The sequence below is a fragment of the Microcebus murinus genome, chromosome 9 (assembly GCF_040939455.1).
Source record: "Microcebus murinus isolate Inina chromosome 9, M.murinus_Inina_mat1.0, whole genome shotgun sequence".
NCBI classification, from domain to species: domain Eukaryota; kingdom Metazoa; phylum Chordata; class Mammalia; order Primates; family Cheirogaleidae; genus Microcebus; species Microcebus murinus.
Window position 1 is genome coordinate 53,937,309 of NC_134112.1, and position 17,747 is coordinate 53,955,055.

Consider the following 17,747-nt stretch of genomic DNA (forward strand, 5'->3'; position numbering starts at 1 on the left):
CAAAAAGTCAGTTAACATGGGTTGATGGTCTTCAAATACCCATAAAATGCACCTGAAAAATTTTATTGCAAAACTGACCTAAGATTCTAAGCACCTCTAATTAATATGTAATACTTATCTCATCTGAAAATAGGGCAAAATCACTTGCCAACTTAGGGATGTTATTTTTGTCTTGTAAACATTAGGTTTTATTAATGAGAAGTTCACTCACTAGCAAAGGGAACAGAGGAAGGTAGGAAGCAGGTTGTAAACAGCCATGAGAGGCTAAATGCACCAAGTTAGCAGTAGCTATTTAAATGCCGTTTTGTGCATTACAGGAAGCAAGGATGTTGGAGATGGGCTTTAGAAATAAGGATGCAATTTATTTTTTGTTTTTTTATTTGTTTCCATAATGAGGATGAGAAGAAGAGAAAATTCCTAACGTGAAAAATGATGCCCTACCCATGATAACAAAGTCATCAGCATGATTAACAAGTAATATAAATTAGCTTTCTAGCTGAATTGATTATTAGAATTCTTTTTTTCTGTGTGGCAAAGCAGAATAGAGAGTTTTTTGACAATCCTTGTAAACTGACTTATATTGATAATTAGTATTCATTAACATCTATTCTTTTTAATGTAAATTCATATTGCTTTACTGGAGATCTGTCAGAGAATGTTTAAATATTTCATTCTACAATTATGTCTTATAAAGCAACATCATACTCATAAATAAGTGATCAAAAGATAGCCTTTGCATCAGGACCAGTAAAAGCCAGTCATGAATAGGTTTGATGATTGCTCTTGTAAACAAACAAACAAACAACAAACAAAACCCATGCTCAGAGAAAGTGACTTTGCTGACTTAAAAGAAATTTGGAATACATTATCAGCAAAGAAGTATTCATTATCACCAAATCATTGAGACAGGTAACAGACAAAATACTGGTGATTATATAAGAACCATTTTTCAACTGTGCAAGCTTTTACATTGTCCCCCACAGTAGAAAGAATTGAAGCTTGTGTTTTCTAAATATAAGGAAAATATTTATCAGGAGAAAGAAAAAGGGAGACCTCAATTTTATATGACATGTTTGGCCTTTTTGTCTTTTTATTGGACATCATCAGTAAATGTTGACTGTAGAAATTTCTCATTTTTAGAATATTTAAAATGATGGATATTTCCAGAGTTTAAATAGATTTCCTGTAACACTATCCAGTAGATTATATAAATTTAAGAAACACATTGACACGACATTTATATTCACAATATATACCCAGAATTAGCACAAATCTTTTGACTTGGGAAGATGTGTCATGATATGTATCAAAATGCCTATTTCTAAGATGTTATGGTCAAGTATATCAAGATATTTGATGTGATGGAATATTGACAAGTAAGGCTGCCAAAAAAATTATTATAAATTTATTGTTTTTTTTGTATAGACAAGTGGATAAACAGCCAGTTTTGGCAAGCTGCAAAACTGTGATGCCTAGTATTAACCTTTTAAACCTTATTATTGGGGTACTTATTTTTTCATAATTCAATATCAATATGTTTTCTAAGATGTCCTATTTAATATTTCATAACAGAGCATATAATTTGGTCAGCAAATACCAAAACTCTCTGATACAAGTGAATGCTATGCATAATACTGGTATCAAGCTCATCTTCACTGTACCTCTTAATCAAAGAGATACCTGTATCTGATTTTATGAGTGTGTCATGTGGTTTTGGAGTAGAACTGCTAGTATCTATGTGTACACTAGACTGAAAACTCCCACAAGATTTCCCTTTGGCTTTTCTTAACCTTTTGATTTAATGGAACTAAATGAAAGTGGACAATATTATGCTTTTATACAAAGGAAGGTATAGGGAGAGTTACCTGAAAATATAATGTTCTTACTTGTCAATTTATTAGCAAAATCAGCTAAGAGATCACACCAGACATATAACCCAAAGCAGCAAGTGCCTACTGCACCACAAGTGCCTTAGTAAAAAGAAAAGCACATATATTGTCAGAGCAGGAATATTTAATCCCACCAATACAATATAAATTGAAAAGTCTCAGTGGACATCTTAGATTCAAAAACTATGGATAAGATATTACAGACTAATCATTTTTGTCTTGAATGATGTCATTAATGGTACATTTTCCATAATAGGTGAATTAAGTTAATCAAAATAAGAGATATTGGGTGTACACTATATAGACCTTCTGCACTGCTGCCTGACTGCCAGCAGGGACATCCAGCAGGCTCCCTGGAGTTGGCCTACTAGGTTAACATAGGGATTCTTTTCATAGCAGTGGTCTGCGCTGTATGGGAGAAAGGCAAACATTTTTCTTATATCCTCTACTTTTAAGATGGCATTTGAGCACACAAGCCTACTGTCTCTTCAGAAGAGAAGGAGAAAATATAAGTGTCAAATACAAACCTTGAGTTAAATTATATAACAAAATGTGTTCAGAAAGAAATGTCCAGACAATTGCTCTTTTTCTCTCTTCTCCATTCTCCACTATTTCTGGAAATGATATATTCTTGAATAGAACTTAAGATTAAAGGCAGAGAGTGAGGGAGACAAAGTAGAAAGGCAGTATAAAATATGGAACACTTTTTAGCTTATTTCCCACTGCCTTCCACCCCAATGGGATTATATTGAATTCCTCCCTCTTCTAACAGAATATCCCACTCTACCTCAATATTAAGAATATATTCTAGCTTAGGGCAAGCCTAGGAGATAAAATGATGAGATGATTACTCTAGTTGAGTCAATACAAAAATCTTTCAATGTATTTTTTAGTTACAAAATAAATTGGGGTTAACAAAAATGTGTCAAAGATCAAAATGGCAAGCTGCTGTCCTTCTCTGTAAGAACTTTTAGTCAAGATTTGATTTGATAGACTATATAAGGCAAATATTTAAAAGTTCATGAGTAGTTATGCATTATAGCTAACCTTATCTCAACTCAGTAGGGTAATATTGGTGTGATTAATACAAAATTATAATCTGCCCCAAGGTTTTCCTTGAAAAATGACTATGATCCTCATGATAGAAGTCAAGGAAAGAGAATGAGGAGAGAAGAGTCCTGGTGGATTCAGCCACTTCCCTGTGTTGATTTCTGTTCTCTCCTTATCTTTCACCATCCTGCATTAATGAGGTTACAGGAAAGGTAAAAATAACTTTCTTGATAATGGCGCTCAAAGAAGAAAAAACAAATGAGCAAAGACCCATGTCAAAGAAGAAATACCAGTGCGCATGGAAAGCCCCAGAAATTTAATCAAGGGAGCTGGCAGATGAAGTAGGTGTTTGAAGTTCCAATGAGGAAGGGGGCAACCGCAGAAGCCAAGAAGAATGGCTGCTTAAGCAGAAAAATATTCTCCTAGATTGGTCGGTGAAAAGACTGTTAAAGAAAGGCATGGATATGGCAGATCATTTCTAAAATATGTTGACATTAAAAATGTAGATTTAAGCATTGAATATATATCCATACATATAGAATGCTTTATAGAAAGTGTTAATTAGTGTATCTGTATTTGGGTGTTATAACCAATTAAACGCAGATTTGCCATAGTTCAGAGAGCTCAGGATTGAAGTCAGAGGCCCCTAGTCCAGCTCTATTCCTCCCACTTACAATAATGGTAACTGTTTGTACTACATTTCCTCAGTTTGAATACTGGGATAGTAATGGTGCTTTGCCTGTATATTTCACTAGGTTTTTGAGAGAGCCAAGTGGAGCAACAATATCTATGACTGCACTTCATAACCTAAAAATTACTTATATTATTATGTTTTCTGAAGACTGATATACATTGAGAATGTTGGGAGAAAACCTGTCTTAAAGAGAAAAACCTTTGGGAATGGCATGAGCTTAGATTTCAACAATGCTAAGATAATGCTAATATAGAAGACAAAAGAAATTGGTCTTAAATACTATAAAAATACATGGTTTATCTTAATAGATAGCATTCATTCCAAATCTCATCTTCCATATCTTTGAGCTCTAGCTATAATAACTTACAAAATGATTACATCATCCATGCACTTTTTTTCCAAGATTCATTCATCACCAATATTTTTTTTTTTGCTATAAAAGGTACATATATCCATTTATTATACACATTCACTCTACAACACACATTTGGAATTCTTTCTATTTATAAGAAAAAAATTGACATAGAATTCTAGAAGTGCATAATGTTAAATAAATGTTTTGAATGATCATGCTGGAGGCTGTAGTATTTGTTTTTTATCCAGGTCAAATAAAGAACAAGGCAGTGACTGAGCCAGTTTTTCCTGACCCACCTCATGGTTTTGGTTTCTCAGCCAGTAACTAGGTATTATCAATAGTGACATTAGTCACACATCCCTGTGTGTTAGTAAATAAAAACTGGTCATAGGACATGATTCATAAACATAGTAGTTAAATAGGACCCAGGAGTAAACACTAATCTACAAGCCCAAAACTCCATCAGGAAGAGTGAGAATTAAGTGCTGAATTTATTTAGAAACAGATTATATTAAAAAAAAATCACTGTGTAAGACATGTGAAATTACAACACGTTTTATTGAGTTTGTTTTACACAAAATATGCTTTCTATAGAGGAAGTCTATGTGAGAATTTCAGATAGTGTTATTCTTTGTATTAAATATTTTTATGTTTACTACAGACAAAAGTTGTCCATGCATCATGTAAGTGCATCTGGATATACAAAAGTCCCTGAATGATTTTATGAATTATTTAGTTCTTATCTGGATGATGCATAGTACAGTGGGAAAACAGTCATTCTTTAGTATAGAAATAGGGTGGGTGAGCTCAGGGTTAGACAAAGCAGTAAATGGAATTTATAAAGGAACTGGGCCAATTTTGGACTGGAAATTTTAGGCATGAAAAACCATTTTTTAAAAGTTTTATGAGGGCTATATCCTATACATAATATATTATCAACATCAGTTTTGGGTAATAAGTATATTCAATAGTTATGATGTCATAATGGAATATTTTTTCAAAAATTTATGTTGCCGTCTTGTTATTTTGCTGTCCATGTCATATTTGTCATTTAGCCTGAAAGTACTTCATAGACAGGGCCTGTCTTTCTTTCTGAGCTGAGATCACTTGGTGGCCTCAGTTCTACAATCACATTATAAAGAACCAAACCATCAGATTGGTTGTTACTGGTGAAAACTATTGTTAACAGTCTGCTCAGTCAGTTTTATTTCATCAAAGATCCCTACAGGAATCATTTGTTTGTACTTCTTAGTGGGAAAGTGTGCAAAGATTTACTCCTTTATCTTTGTATGTAAAACTCTTTCAGTGGTTTAGTAGAGGAATTTAGTCTGCAGGAATCCAGAAATATCACTTTGCATGCATGCATGGCCCTTCATACATAACCACCGCAGTGTTAAAGTGGTCTTGTAAATTCAGTCTCAGAGAGCTCAAAACAAAACAAAATTGAAATTATAGCACTTATAACATGTTCCCAAAGGGTGCAGAAATAAGATTTAGATCATTTTCTTGGTTTCAATAGTCAGGGCACAATATTGTTAGTAGTTTTTAGTGTAACACCTGACACTCTGTAATATTCTATACATAATACAAAGGATGATGGTTATTTTAATAATTGTTTTTTCACAGTAAAGTTTTAAATAACATTTGAAGCATAAGAGAAACTACTAATGTCATTAGTTATTCCTTAGCCTTAAATAAGCATTATTCTTTGTACTCATCATAAAGATGATAATGATGAGACTGAATATTTTATAGTCTGGATATTCTGGAAGAGGAATGAAAAGAATAGGTCAATACCACATTTAAACCAAGTGTTACAGTCCTCGATACTGAGAGAATATTTTTGGTCAAAGAAAGTGATGATTTCAAGAACAGACACCTCTGTGGAATTGATAACTTGCCTTTATATGGCCCTGTGGTAGCCAAGGCAATTGATTACTCAAGAAGTTTTCTGACTATCTTAGTTCTAATGCCTAGTTTAGGATTTTCCCACTATATAGCTCCCTTGCCCTGGTAATCTTACTTCCCCACAACTGGTATGGAAAAATAAAAGAGAAACCTATTGACTTGCCTGATTTCTGAGGCTTAGAAATATGTTTGACTTCCATCCCTGTCAACTAAACTCTCAGCCATTATTGCTCTCTTCTCAATAATTTAGCTCATAGCCTTGGCCCAGGAAAGATAGAAAGTAGTTTAGGCCCAGGTATTACAAAACACTCTCACATTCTAATTTTGGTGGCCTGAAATCCTAGACTTTGGATGAAGCATGTCTAATCTGATTCTGGCTTCTGGCTGTGTGGCATAAGCAAGTTACTTATGTTTTCTGAGTATGAATTTTCTCCTCTTTAAAATAGTGTAGCATAATGCAGAACTTTAAAGCATTTCATGAGATAATGCAAATTAATGTAGCAGAATACTTAACCCTTAGGAAGCTTTTCATAAATTTACTCAGTGAATCAGAAGAGGTTCAGAGAGAATTAGTTATGTTGGTTCCCTTTTTTATTCTAACAGCAATCATGAGTTAATTATTAACTTACAACTTACAATGAAGGAAGATCCTTATTCATCACAGATTTTTACTTAAAAGCAAAGATTTTCTTCCATGAAAGCCAGCTCCTGTTACAGTAGATGAATACAAGTAACAAGGGAAATTGGTGTCTCTCATGTTTGTAAGTTATTATAGAATTATTTTACTCATAATTTAAGGAAAGTTGAAAATTTATCTGATGACACCTTGGAGACCACAGACCAAATCCACAAAAGAAACAATTAGTACCAAAGGTCATTGTAGATGCAGCTTTGTAGAGTACAATAGAAATAGCATTACTAGGGCCAGACCACATTGCCTAGTTAAACAGTGTGCTGTAAGAAGCTATCAGCTCAGCATGTGGTATTTGCTTTGAAAGTGAAAGAAAGCCTTCCCTTGGACGAACAGGTAAGTTGCCTGGTGCTGTACACAGTTCCAGACACTTAGCAGGTGTTCAATAAATGCTCATTGACTGAGTATATGAATAAAACAAAATGATTTGGTGCTGTGTTTTTCACAGGAGAATATGATAGGGGAGGGGTAAGAAGAAATACAAAGGAAACTAAGGAATCCTGGAAAACTATTTATGGCTCCTTCAGTAAAACATACACTAGAAGAAGGGCTGGGGTTTTATCTATTCACCTTCTTTCTCCTCAGTGCTGCACTGAGTGAAACAGCTGGGGCCTCCAGATGTCCTGACACATCAGCCATATTCTTTCATCTACAGTCAGTCATCTCTTCCTCCTCCTCCTCCTCTTCCTCCTTGTATCTACTTTTCCATGCCGTTGTCACTCCCAGGTTATCACCACACCCCCGCCCTTTCCTTTATTACTTCCTTCTTTGACTACCCCTTTGTGTGGTTGGCACCACTTCTCTCTTTCTCTCTCCCCCTAGTTTGTTTCCAGATAAGTACTTTTTACTTCTTCCCCACAGTAACCCCAAAATGGAAGGAAAACATATTTGTAATGAATTATATATATTCATTCACTTCAGCTTATCTTCACTATTTGTTCCATTTTTGTTGTCTAATACAATGGAAGAAAACAAGACCTTTGAATTAAAAATAAAAGTTATACTCATTAGACATTTAAAATTTGTTGAAATCCATGACTTAGGGAATAAAGAAATATTCAATGAATAGCTTACTAGCCACCTGGACAACAGATCCTCTTTCTCTAGTCTGTATTTCTAGAGGGAAGTGGGTGCTCACGGGCACCATGGGACTGTGGTGATTGGAGAGGAGAGGGACTAGGGCACTGAGCAGGAGAGAGCAGAGCCTGCCAGCTACCCTAATCTGTACCTACACTTGAGTTAAGTGTTGGTTAAAATATTATTGATGTAAATCTATTTCTATGCAGTTTTGAGCTGTGTTTTGAGCTCTGACTCAGGGAAATCAGAATAAAAAGGGGGTTTTATTTACAGGACAGAGCAGGTGAACAGCATCCCTAAGAATAATTCTCAGGGGTGATTTTAGGTAGCCAGATCACCTCCAGAATCAGAAAAGAAGATCAGCAAAGAAAATGGGAATAAAAAGGGGGAAAAAATAGAGGTCAGCTGAGGACACTGACTTTTTCCCTCTTGACCAGTTCCTTCTCAGGAAATGATGGGAACTGAGGAGAGCTTTCAATTTCAAAATACACAGTGGAACTAAAGTTGAATAGGAAATGTGCTCACAGCATGGCACTTACCTGTTGATTCCTCCTGATTCCTGTTTTCCTAATACTAAGTCCAAAAGTTTATTATGAATTACATGATTTCTTTGGTTCTTTCCAATTCTAGAAATGTGGGACTCCTTTCTTCTCCTTACCAGACCTCAAAAGTGTTTTGGAGAAACACTTTAAAAATTTTTATTAGGAGACAGCGTGTTGTAGTGGCAAGGGTGTGGACTCACAAGTTTTTATTCCCAGGCTTGAATCTACAGCCTGTCTTACTTGATGTTGGCTTATTCTTGTTAAATCATTGAACTTCTGAGGCATACTTTCCTCATAATTATAAAGAGACTAAAGAGTCTCATATGACTCTTTTAGAAAACAGTTTAAATGAATCATGTAGATGGATGATATAGTGTTTTATAATATTTTCTAATTTATGTAATTGTCTTTATATTTTAAGTTCCCTGAGGATAAGGAGTATTGTTTTGTAAGATCCTTGTGGACAGAATAAAATTACTTATTCAAGTCATTCCTAAAGCCTATAATTACAGGCTGAGTGTTTAGCATCTACTGAAAAAGCTCTTTTTTTTTTTTTTTTCACTTGGCCTCCATTGTATAGTCAAAATGACAACAGTATAAAGGCTAACTTTATTTTTGTGAGAGCCAGAGCTACTCCTAAATAATTCACCTGAAGGGAAGGCTGGCTTGGATTTCATTGCAAAAGAGATGTTACTGTGGTTTTCATCTGCCCCCCTTCTAAGGTAGGGGTGGAGAGGAGATGGAAGCTGGAGTTAAACCAATGCTACATAAAATGTAGTCCGTGTATTGGCAGCATCAGCATCTGCTGGGAGCTGCTGAATCAGATCAACTGAATCAATAATCTCAGGGCTCAGGAATCTCTGTTTTAACAAGCCTTCTGGGTGATCCTTAATGCACACTCAGTATAAGAAACTGAGCTAAGTGTGGGGGAGAACTCTACAAAGAATCTTCACTTTCATGTTACCTTTTTCATCTTTTCCCCATTTAGGTTCATCACCTAGATTAAGGGTGCTATCTATTCAAATGTCCAAACGATAGCCTTGGTCTTGATAAATATACTTAGATTCATACATATCTAATCGCTTTTTTCAATTTTTGAAACAGAGTCTCACTCTGCTGCCCAGGCTAGAGTGCCATTATGTCAGCCCAGCTCACAGCAACCTCAAACTCCTGGGTTCAAGTGATCCTCCTGCTTCAGCCTCCCCAAGTACCTGGGACTACAGGCACACGCCACCACACCCAACTAATTTTTTCTATTTTTAGTAGAGACGGGGTCTCGCTCTTGCTCAGGCTGGTCTCAAACTCCTGACCTCAAGAGATCCTCCCACCTTGGCCTCCCAGAGTACTAGGATTATAGACGTGAGCACCATGCCAGCCCATACATACCTAATCATAATGCTATTATCTACCTATTATTTTTCTATTATAAATGATATGTATGTAGTTATTGACCACAATTTAGCATGTACTTTAAATTTATTTTAAATGATTATTGATGGTGTAAATCGGGGCATATCAAGTTATGATGAGAAAACATCTAATATTGGTTGATTGTGGAAAAGCATTTTGTAAAATTCCAAAACTCTTTCATCTCTTAGTGAAAAGTTTTCCTGGACTAATTAAATTAAGATGTTACTCACCACGTCATCCTTTTTATTATACATAATGATTCTTTCCCTTCAGGGATTTAGGAGCTTTTATACATTTTTAGGAAACATTTGTTCATTTATTCATTCACTTATTCCATGAGTATGTGTTCAGCTTTAGGTGCTGAGCATCATGCTAGGATTTTAAGAATAAAAAACACAGTTTTGTAAAGATAATATGATGTCCTGATTGGAATCCTGGGATAGTAAAGGGTTATTAGGTAACATAACTAAGAAAATCTGAATAAAGTATGGATTTTAATGAATAATAATGCATCAATATTGTTTTGTTAAATCTGATAAATGTACCATAGTATTGTAAGTTGTTAATAATAGGGGAAACTAGGTATAGATATATGGGAACTGTCTGTACTAACTTCATAACTTTTCTGTAATTCTGGAACTTCTAAAATAAGAAGTTTAACATATGCACACACAGCCTTAACATAGAGGCTATCCCAAGAAGATTTAAGATCTAGTTGTAAAAGGAGACAAATCATAATAAAGCAAGGTGCTTTTTATATACTAAGGGCTAATACTGGGTGCTATGGAAATGTGGAATTGAGACTGAAAGGAGAACCAAAGCTCAATCTTGAAGATACATGGGAGAAGCCTGGACAAGAAGCTATGAGCAAATTAGCTATGTCTTTTTCTGCCTTGCACTATTCTGCCATGTATACCCACTGTCATCCCACTGCACGTATGCACTGTCTCCTCCCAGAAATTAACTTAATTTGACTGTGTTCATGACTCTACTACATGCACTAGTATCACACATGTTCTTTATTCATGCTAAATTAGATTGCCCCCATTTCTATATGGTTTTGAGGAATTCTTACTTTCTTTGTATGAGTCATATATAATTACTGCACATTCACAAGTAGATTTTGAAATTTTTAAAAGCAGTTATATTACACCTTATTGTTTAAATTCTTCGAATCTAATGAACTTTAGGCACTTAATATATTTTATCTATCGCATTTAATGTATAGATTTTCATTGCTGTATCTATTTACATTAGTATTACCAATCTTAATTCTCTTGCTGGATGCCACATACAAATACGTATGGTCCTAACAGAAATGGCAGAAAAAGAAATAATGGGGTTAGGGACAGCATTCAGAAGACAAGAAAAAGGCTGAGAATACTTTTCCTCTACCCCTTTTCTAAAATGTTAGGCACTCGTTTGACTTCAGATCTTCTATTGTAAAAGTTTTGAAGGGAAATCCAGATGTGCTTTAAAGTTATTCAGTAAATATCTCTATATTATTGAAAGATACAGTTTGAGGTTTTTACAGAGGTTTGTATGAATTCATCTGGACCATTCATATGATTGTTGTCACGGTTTACTCATCTTTTCTTCTTACCTGCTCCACTTGTGATCTCCCAATGTCCACTGTAATATTAAATTCATTTCTACAGTGATGAACTATGAAGAAACAGAGACAAGGAACTAATACATGAAAACCATGATGAAGCAGAAAGCAAAGGAAGTCAGAACTGTGAAAGAGTAATAACTTACTAACATCTTTGTTTTTGAAAAATCTTGGTGTCAAGGGCTGACATTAAGATCCAGTAAAAAAGAAAAAGAAAAAAAAAAAAGAAAGAAAAGAAAAATGCCCTAAACAACAACCAAGAGTCCTTTTGGTTTTGTTTTTATCAGTTTGACTCTATGCAAAGATTGTTTTATAAGTAATTTGACCACATTGCCTTTGATTTGTCATTTTAAAACCACATTTATTAGTAATTATATAGTAAGAAGAAAAAGCAATGGTTATGTTTTCTAATTATACTAGTTTATGCAAGGTATTTTACTTTATTTCTTAGCCTGAGTTATTTGAAAAAGAACTTATAAAAATTTAATTTTACTAAGATTTTATTATATCTATAAGCCATGCAAAAATGTTCTCTTATGTATTTACTTAATTTAACAAAATCAATTGGCAATATACTTGAAATACTATAGCCTTAAGTTATTTTTTCTTTTTGGCATCATAATATAATTAATCAAATACAATACACTTAACACAAAACTGTAAACTAATAGATATAAACAGAAATATAAAAAATAAAGTTAACATAGGGGAAAGCACATAGTTGTCACTGGCCCTTACTACCATAAGGAGTAAATAAATATAGAAATGGGAAGCACTTGATTATTTTATTTTTAGGAACTAAGGTCAAGTTGTCAAAAGAAATATAGAGAAATCCTAATTTATTCTTGCATATTCTGTGCAAGGCAAAAATAATATATTTTTTAAAATGTGGGTAAAAATAATGAAAAGTAAAAATGAGTTTTTAAAAACAGCTCTATTTTTGATGAAGCTGACATAGTTTATTTTTCCTGATCCCAAACTAACTAACTAAATAAATAAAAGAACATATAAAAGAAAAGGAAAGAAATTTCAAGCTTGACATTATCACAATGCATGAGTGTTACACATATTTCTGGTAAGATGAATGGTAACTGACAAATACTATATAATTGGTTAGAATGAGTACTAGAATATTGAGCTTGCTGTCAGCTTAGGTTCTATATAAACTTGAGTTAACCATATGGTATGTTCTTAGAATAGCCACAACACCCATATTCAAAATGTAAATTAAAAAGAAAATGAAAAACTTTTTTAAAAGTCAAATGTTATAGTTTTAGTTGTTGGGATACTCAATTATCCAAATCATTGTACATTTCCATTAATATGGGATGGCCAACATTTCATTTTTATTTTGTCCCGCAACAAGAAAGAGGAAGGAGAGGAAAGGACTATGAAATAGGGGAATGGATCTCACAAGGCACCAAAGAATACTAATTTTATTACTATATTGTTTACAATGATGAGAAGTTAATGTTTAAACTTCTACAGCACATTAATATGCTTTGATTTTCTTGTAACTCCCCAAAGCAACATTCCTTTGTAAGAATATTTACACCACCATAATAAGAATAAAAATATTATAGTTAAGTCATTTATGTCTATAATTAAAGAAACATCATTATATTTTTCAGAAGTAAGACAAAAGTTACGTGCTGGGCACTGTTTTTGACAGATTTTTTTACCAAATGTTTTTTACTTGCTCCAAAGTGTGTATGCCCAAACTGAAGTCTGATATATTTTAGGATTACAGAAGGATTGTTCATATCTGGAGAAAAAAAGAGAGTTCTTTAAGACTTAAAAATCAATAAAATTGGACAAGAATAAAAGTGCCAAATAAAATTAGGGAGTCAATACTGAGAAGGCTGCCTAAATGCTAATAAAAGTTATTAATCACAAACACATTAGGTACCTTTTAAAGTATTGGTCTCAGGGGACAAAAATAAATATAACACTAATATTTTATTATATGCAGTTGTTTGGAATGCATAATTCTATTTATTAGATGTCTACATTTTGAGATAAGTCAACATGTAATAACAGCAATATGTTGTTTTAATAGCATTTAGGAATGCTATTTGTCATTTTAGTCTGCTAATTTATACTCATTGGATAGTTAGAACAGGCCTTGGTATTGCTTCACATTTGCATGTCCAAAATACTGGTAATACGAGAACATGAATACAAAATTGCCATTGGTTAAGTTTTTCCACAGGTGGAAAGAAAAAGATACTTGGCGGCAAAGGCACTACTGCAGGGCATGCTCCTCCCAGACTGGTTTGTGTAATACTGCAGTTGTGTTGCTGAGAGCAGGGCTGCATTTCACTTCTCCAACTCCCTCAGCCAGGCTCCGAGTTTCCATTCACACTGCTAGCCACCGAAATTTCCCTTTGTCTTCACTATTTTTTTTTCCTCTTAACAAATAGGCCCAGCTGCTACTGCAGCCGGTGGCCCACACTCTCCCATCCTGCTCTTGCTGAGGATGGCAGCCAGAGTAAAGAATAACAGCTGGGATTGGCTTACTTTGGCATCTAAATAATTTTGGGTGGGTCCTTTCCTAACTTTATTATTTCATTTAATTTTATAATCTTTCCTTCTGCTGAATTAAAAGAAAATATGAAAATTACATTTTCCTAAATGTTTTCCTCGTCTGGCTATGACTTTCTTTTACCTGGCTGCTCAGAAAAGCAAATAAATTGGTTCATTCTGCACTTTTTTTTTTTTTTTCCTAAATTTTAAGTGCAGTGTAGGAAACAAATGTAAAAACAAATTCATTAGTGTGATCTTGGACGTGTTATTGAACCTTTCTTTGCTAAAAGAGGTGTATAATAAATAGCACTTTCTCATTGGTTGTAATAAGAAGTAAATCAAAAAACTTTTAAGGTATTTAGAATAGTGCCTGGCATATAGAAATTGCTACGTAGGTGTTTGACAGACAGTAAGTCAGAGCCAGAGGAAGAGGGAAAGATTGTGGTAGTGGCAGGAGCAGAAAGGGAGAGAGAGGGCAGGGAGGGCAGGGAGGAAAGGGAAGAAAGGGAGGAAGGGAGGGAGGGAGGGAGAGACAAATAACTACTGAATGGAAAAACTAATGCTTGCAATTACTTTATTAAGACCAATGTTACACACTTAGTATTTTATGTGTTTTGTTCAAACAAACAAAAATTCACTAACTAGAAAAACACAGTAGTTTAGGGAAGCTTGTGTAATTTTACCCAAACAGGAGTATTTTATTAAAGTCAGGAATTTTAGTGAATACTGCCCACTCTGTGGAGTAATTATCTCCATGGTCTCCAAACAGGTGGTTACACATGTTTATCATTTTCAATTTATGCATTTTTATGGAAACAGAAATCACTACCTGACAAGGAAGTCCATTCCATTTTTTCATAGTATAGTGAAGAGTGAGGATCTGCCTATCTAATCCCAAATCGGACTTATTATATCTCCACTTTTTAGTTTTAGCTCTTTTCTTTAATGTCACCATGACATAAATCATGATAGACCCCCAAATATTTAATGATTGTTATCATGCTCTTACATAGTGGGTGAATATTCCTCAATATCTTAACTGTGCTGTCAGTATTCTGGTCATGCTCCTGTTTGTTAGTGCATTCTTAAAATGGAGCACCACAATTTATACTCCAGAGATGTCTGCCTTGTTCACAGAAAAGTGGTGCTGTTAACTGGTGACTTTTATTTATTAAAGCCACCTGAGTTGACAGCAGCTTATTTGGCAAATATGCCATCCTATTCCTTTATGTTGAGATTGCTGTCATCCCTTGGAAGGGTTTTCTCCTAGACTCTGTTAAGCCAGCCCTTTATTTCATGTGTGTGGCTTATTTGTTGAAATTAAGGAAAATCGTCTTCTACTCTCTCCAATCTAGAATGTGAATCTTAAGCGTAACAACATGTGGTGCCCTGGAAAAGACATGAGTTCCGGAATGAGACATCCCTACATTCAAAGACTAGTTCTGCTATTATGTGTCCTTGCTTAATTTGCTTATAATCATTTTCCACATTTATTGTCTTTAGGAAACTGGCTATTTGCATTAGTTGTAGAAATTCTTTTAAATTATTTTTAAAAATGTAAAATACACATTTTATGGGCTCTTTCTAAAATGTCAGTATTTGGAAGAAGTATAACATACAGTTAAGAAATTTTTTTTTTATTAAACTATATAAAATATATGCTTCTGGCTTTCATGAAAGATATAGACCAGTAAATGTCATTGCTGGTTTCCTTTATAAATATTATACACTTATTTACATACTTATGGTAAATGAAAAGCTAATCTGAAATTCTTTGATATAAAGAAACAAAATAATTTTTCTTCACAGCTAAAATAAACAGAAGCCTTTTAAAATGTCTTAACAATTTTTTATTTCAAGGAATCTGGAATGGTCACCATAACAGAATGGCAGAATTAAAATACCATCATAGCTGTGATTGCTTAATTTTGTAACTTTAATTTGCTGTCATTTTGTAGATTTGCCAGTCTCTCTAGATATTTGCAGAAAGCCCTCTGTTTTAAAAAAGACATATGATTGTTCAGAATAATTTTTCAATTAACTCCTTGTAAGTCAAATAGTAATCTTAGACAAATAATTCCAAAGAAGACTTTAAATGTTGAAAAGTATTCATTTTTTCCTATGAATTTTTTTTAAAAAGCCTATATTTTGCTGGGCACGATGGCTCAAGCCTGTAATTCTAGCACTTTGGGAAGCTGAGGCAGGAGTATGGCTTGAGATCAGGAGTTTGAGACCAGCCTGATTAAGAGCAAGACCCCATTTCTACAAAAAAAATAGAAAAATTAGCTGAGTGTGGTGGCATGTGCCTGTACTTCCAGCTGCTCAGGAGACTGAGGCAGAAGGATTGCTTGAGCCCAGTAGTTTGAGGTTTCAGTGAGCTATGATGACACCACTGTACTCTATCTAGCCCTGGTGACAGAGGGACAGAGGGAGACTATCTCAAAAAAAACAAAAAGCCTATATTTTAAACAAACTTACTTGTTGTCTCTATTCTGTTTTTGTTATGGGATTAACCTCTCCAGATGTTCTTATCCTTTATTACTATTTTATATGAGCTTCTTATACTTTTTGGGAATTTTGAATATAGAGGAAGAATTATCCTAAGAATAGTAAAACATTGTCATTATAAGGAGTATCATTAATTACCATATACATGTCTCCATACTACCATTCTTATAGCAATAACTAATTGATGTTTCAAAATTCCACACTGTGATAAACAAGGATATCTGTATGATCTCAGAGGATAATGCATGACTGACTCACTGCTCGACCATAAATCACATTTACTTTATAAGATATCCTTGGAGTAATTTTGCATTTACTGTCAGTTAATTGTCCTCAGGTGCTTTCAAGAATATGTGAATATAATATTTATCCTTTAAGTTATAGGCATTGAATTAAAGAGATAGAATAGATAGCAAAAAGTTGGCCCTATTTTATTTAATATGACAATCTCATCAATGTGAGGAATGGAGAACTAAAAACCACTTTCCCTTTCATTATTATGGAGACTGTCAAAGTCTATTTTTAAGTTAAGAAATGAAACAATTTTTTAAAAATCAGCTAATCTATCTCAGGTAAGTAAAGAATAAATATATTCTAAAAATATGGTGGCAAATATAATCTCATAAATTCATAAACAAATTCATGTTAAATGTGAAGTAGCATTTTATAAGTAGAGATTTATAAAATGGAAACATTAGTGCTTTTATTGATAGTGAAGAAAAATATAGATTATTCTATACAAAGTACAAAAGTACCTGAAATTGCAATGTATACTTATGAATCTAACTAAAAATGATTAATATTTTGATGTATAAATGTTCTTCTAGATATGTAACTCTATATTTGAACATATTTTGATGAAAATGGGTTCCTAGTGTACATGCTGCTTATTAATCTGCTTTTATCTATGCTATAAAGTGTTTCTCATGCCAAGGGTTAGAGATATACTTCATCTTTTTAAATTACCTCATAGTTTTCCTTTGTTTGAATATGACATAATTCATGTACCAAATTTCATTATTGCAGGCCATTTAAGTTGAGTTTTATTCTTATTGTAAATTATATGGTTGCCAGCATTCAATAATTAGTATTATTAAATGCTTAAATAGTATACATATTTCTTTGTGCACTTATCTATCTCCAAGGATCAATTCCTAAAATAAAATTGCCTGGTGGTGAGAAGGCATTTTGGGAATCTCCTAGTATAAATTTAGAGTAAGATTATTTTTCCATTTCGATCTCCCATATTCTTATCCAAAACATCACCTTGACATCGAGGCACTTTAAAATGCATGTGTTCTTTAAGCAAGATTTATTTACATTATTATTTTAAACATTAGGTTTATGTCAGTTCTGATCTGTCTTTAGTTAATAAATATAATTCATAAGTATATCAGAGTCAGTGAACAAAATTACCTTACAAAATAATGTTTTGTATTCATCATTTCGATTATTTTAGTTTGGAAGTCCACAGACAATCTTATA

General features: G+C 33.6%; 1 protein-coding gene across 3 annotated transcripts in view; it reads left to right on the plus strand.

Moving 5' to 3' along the window:
- SEMA3E (semaphorin 3E) overlaps window positions 1-17,747 on the plus strand; it is a 251,564-nt gene that overhangs the window by 791 nt on the left and 233,026 nt on the right. The window lies entirely within an intron of this gene.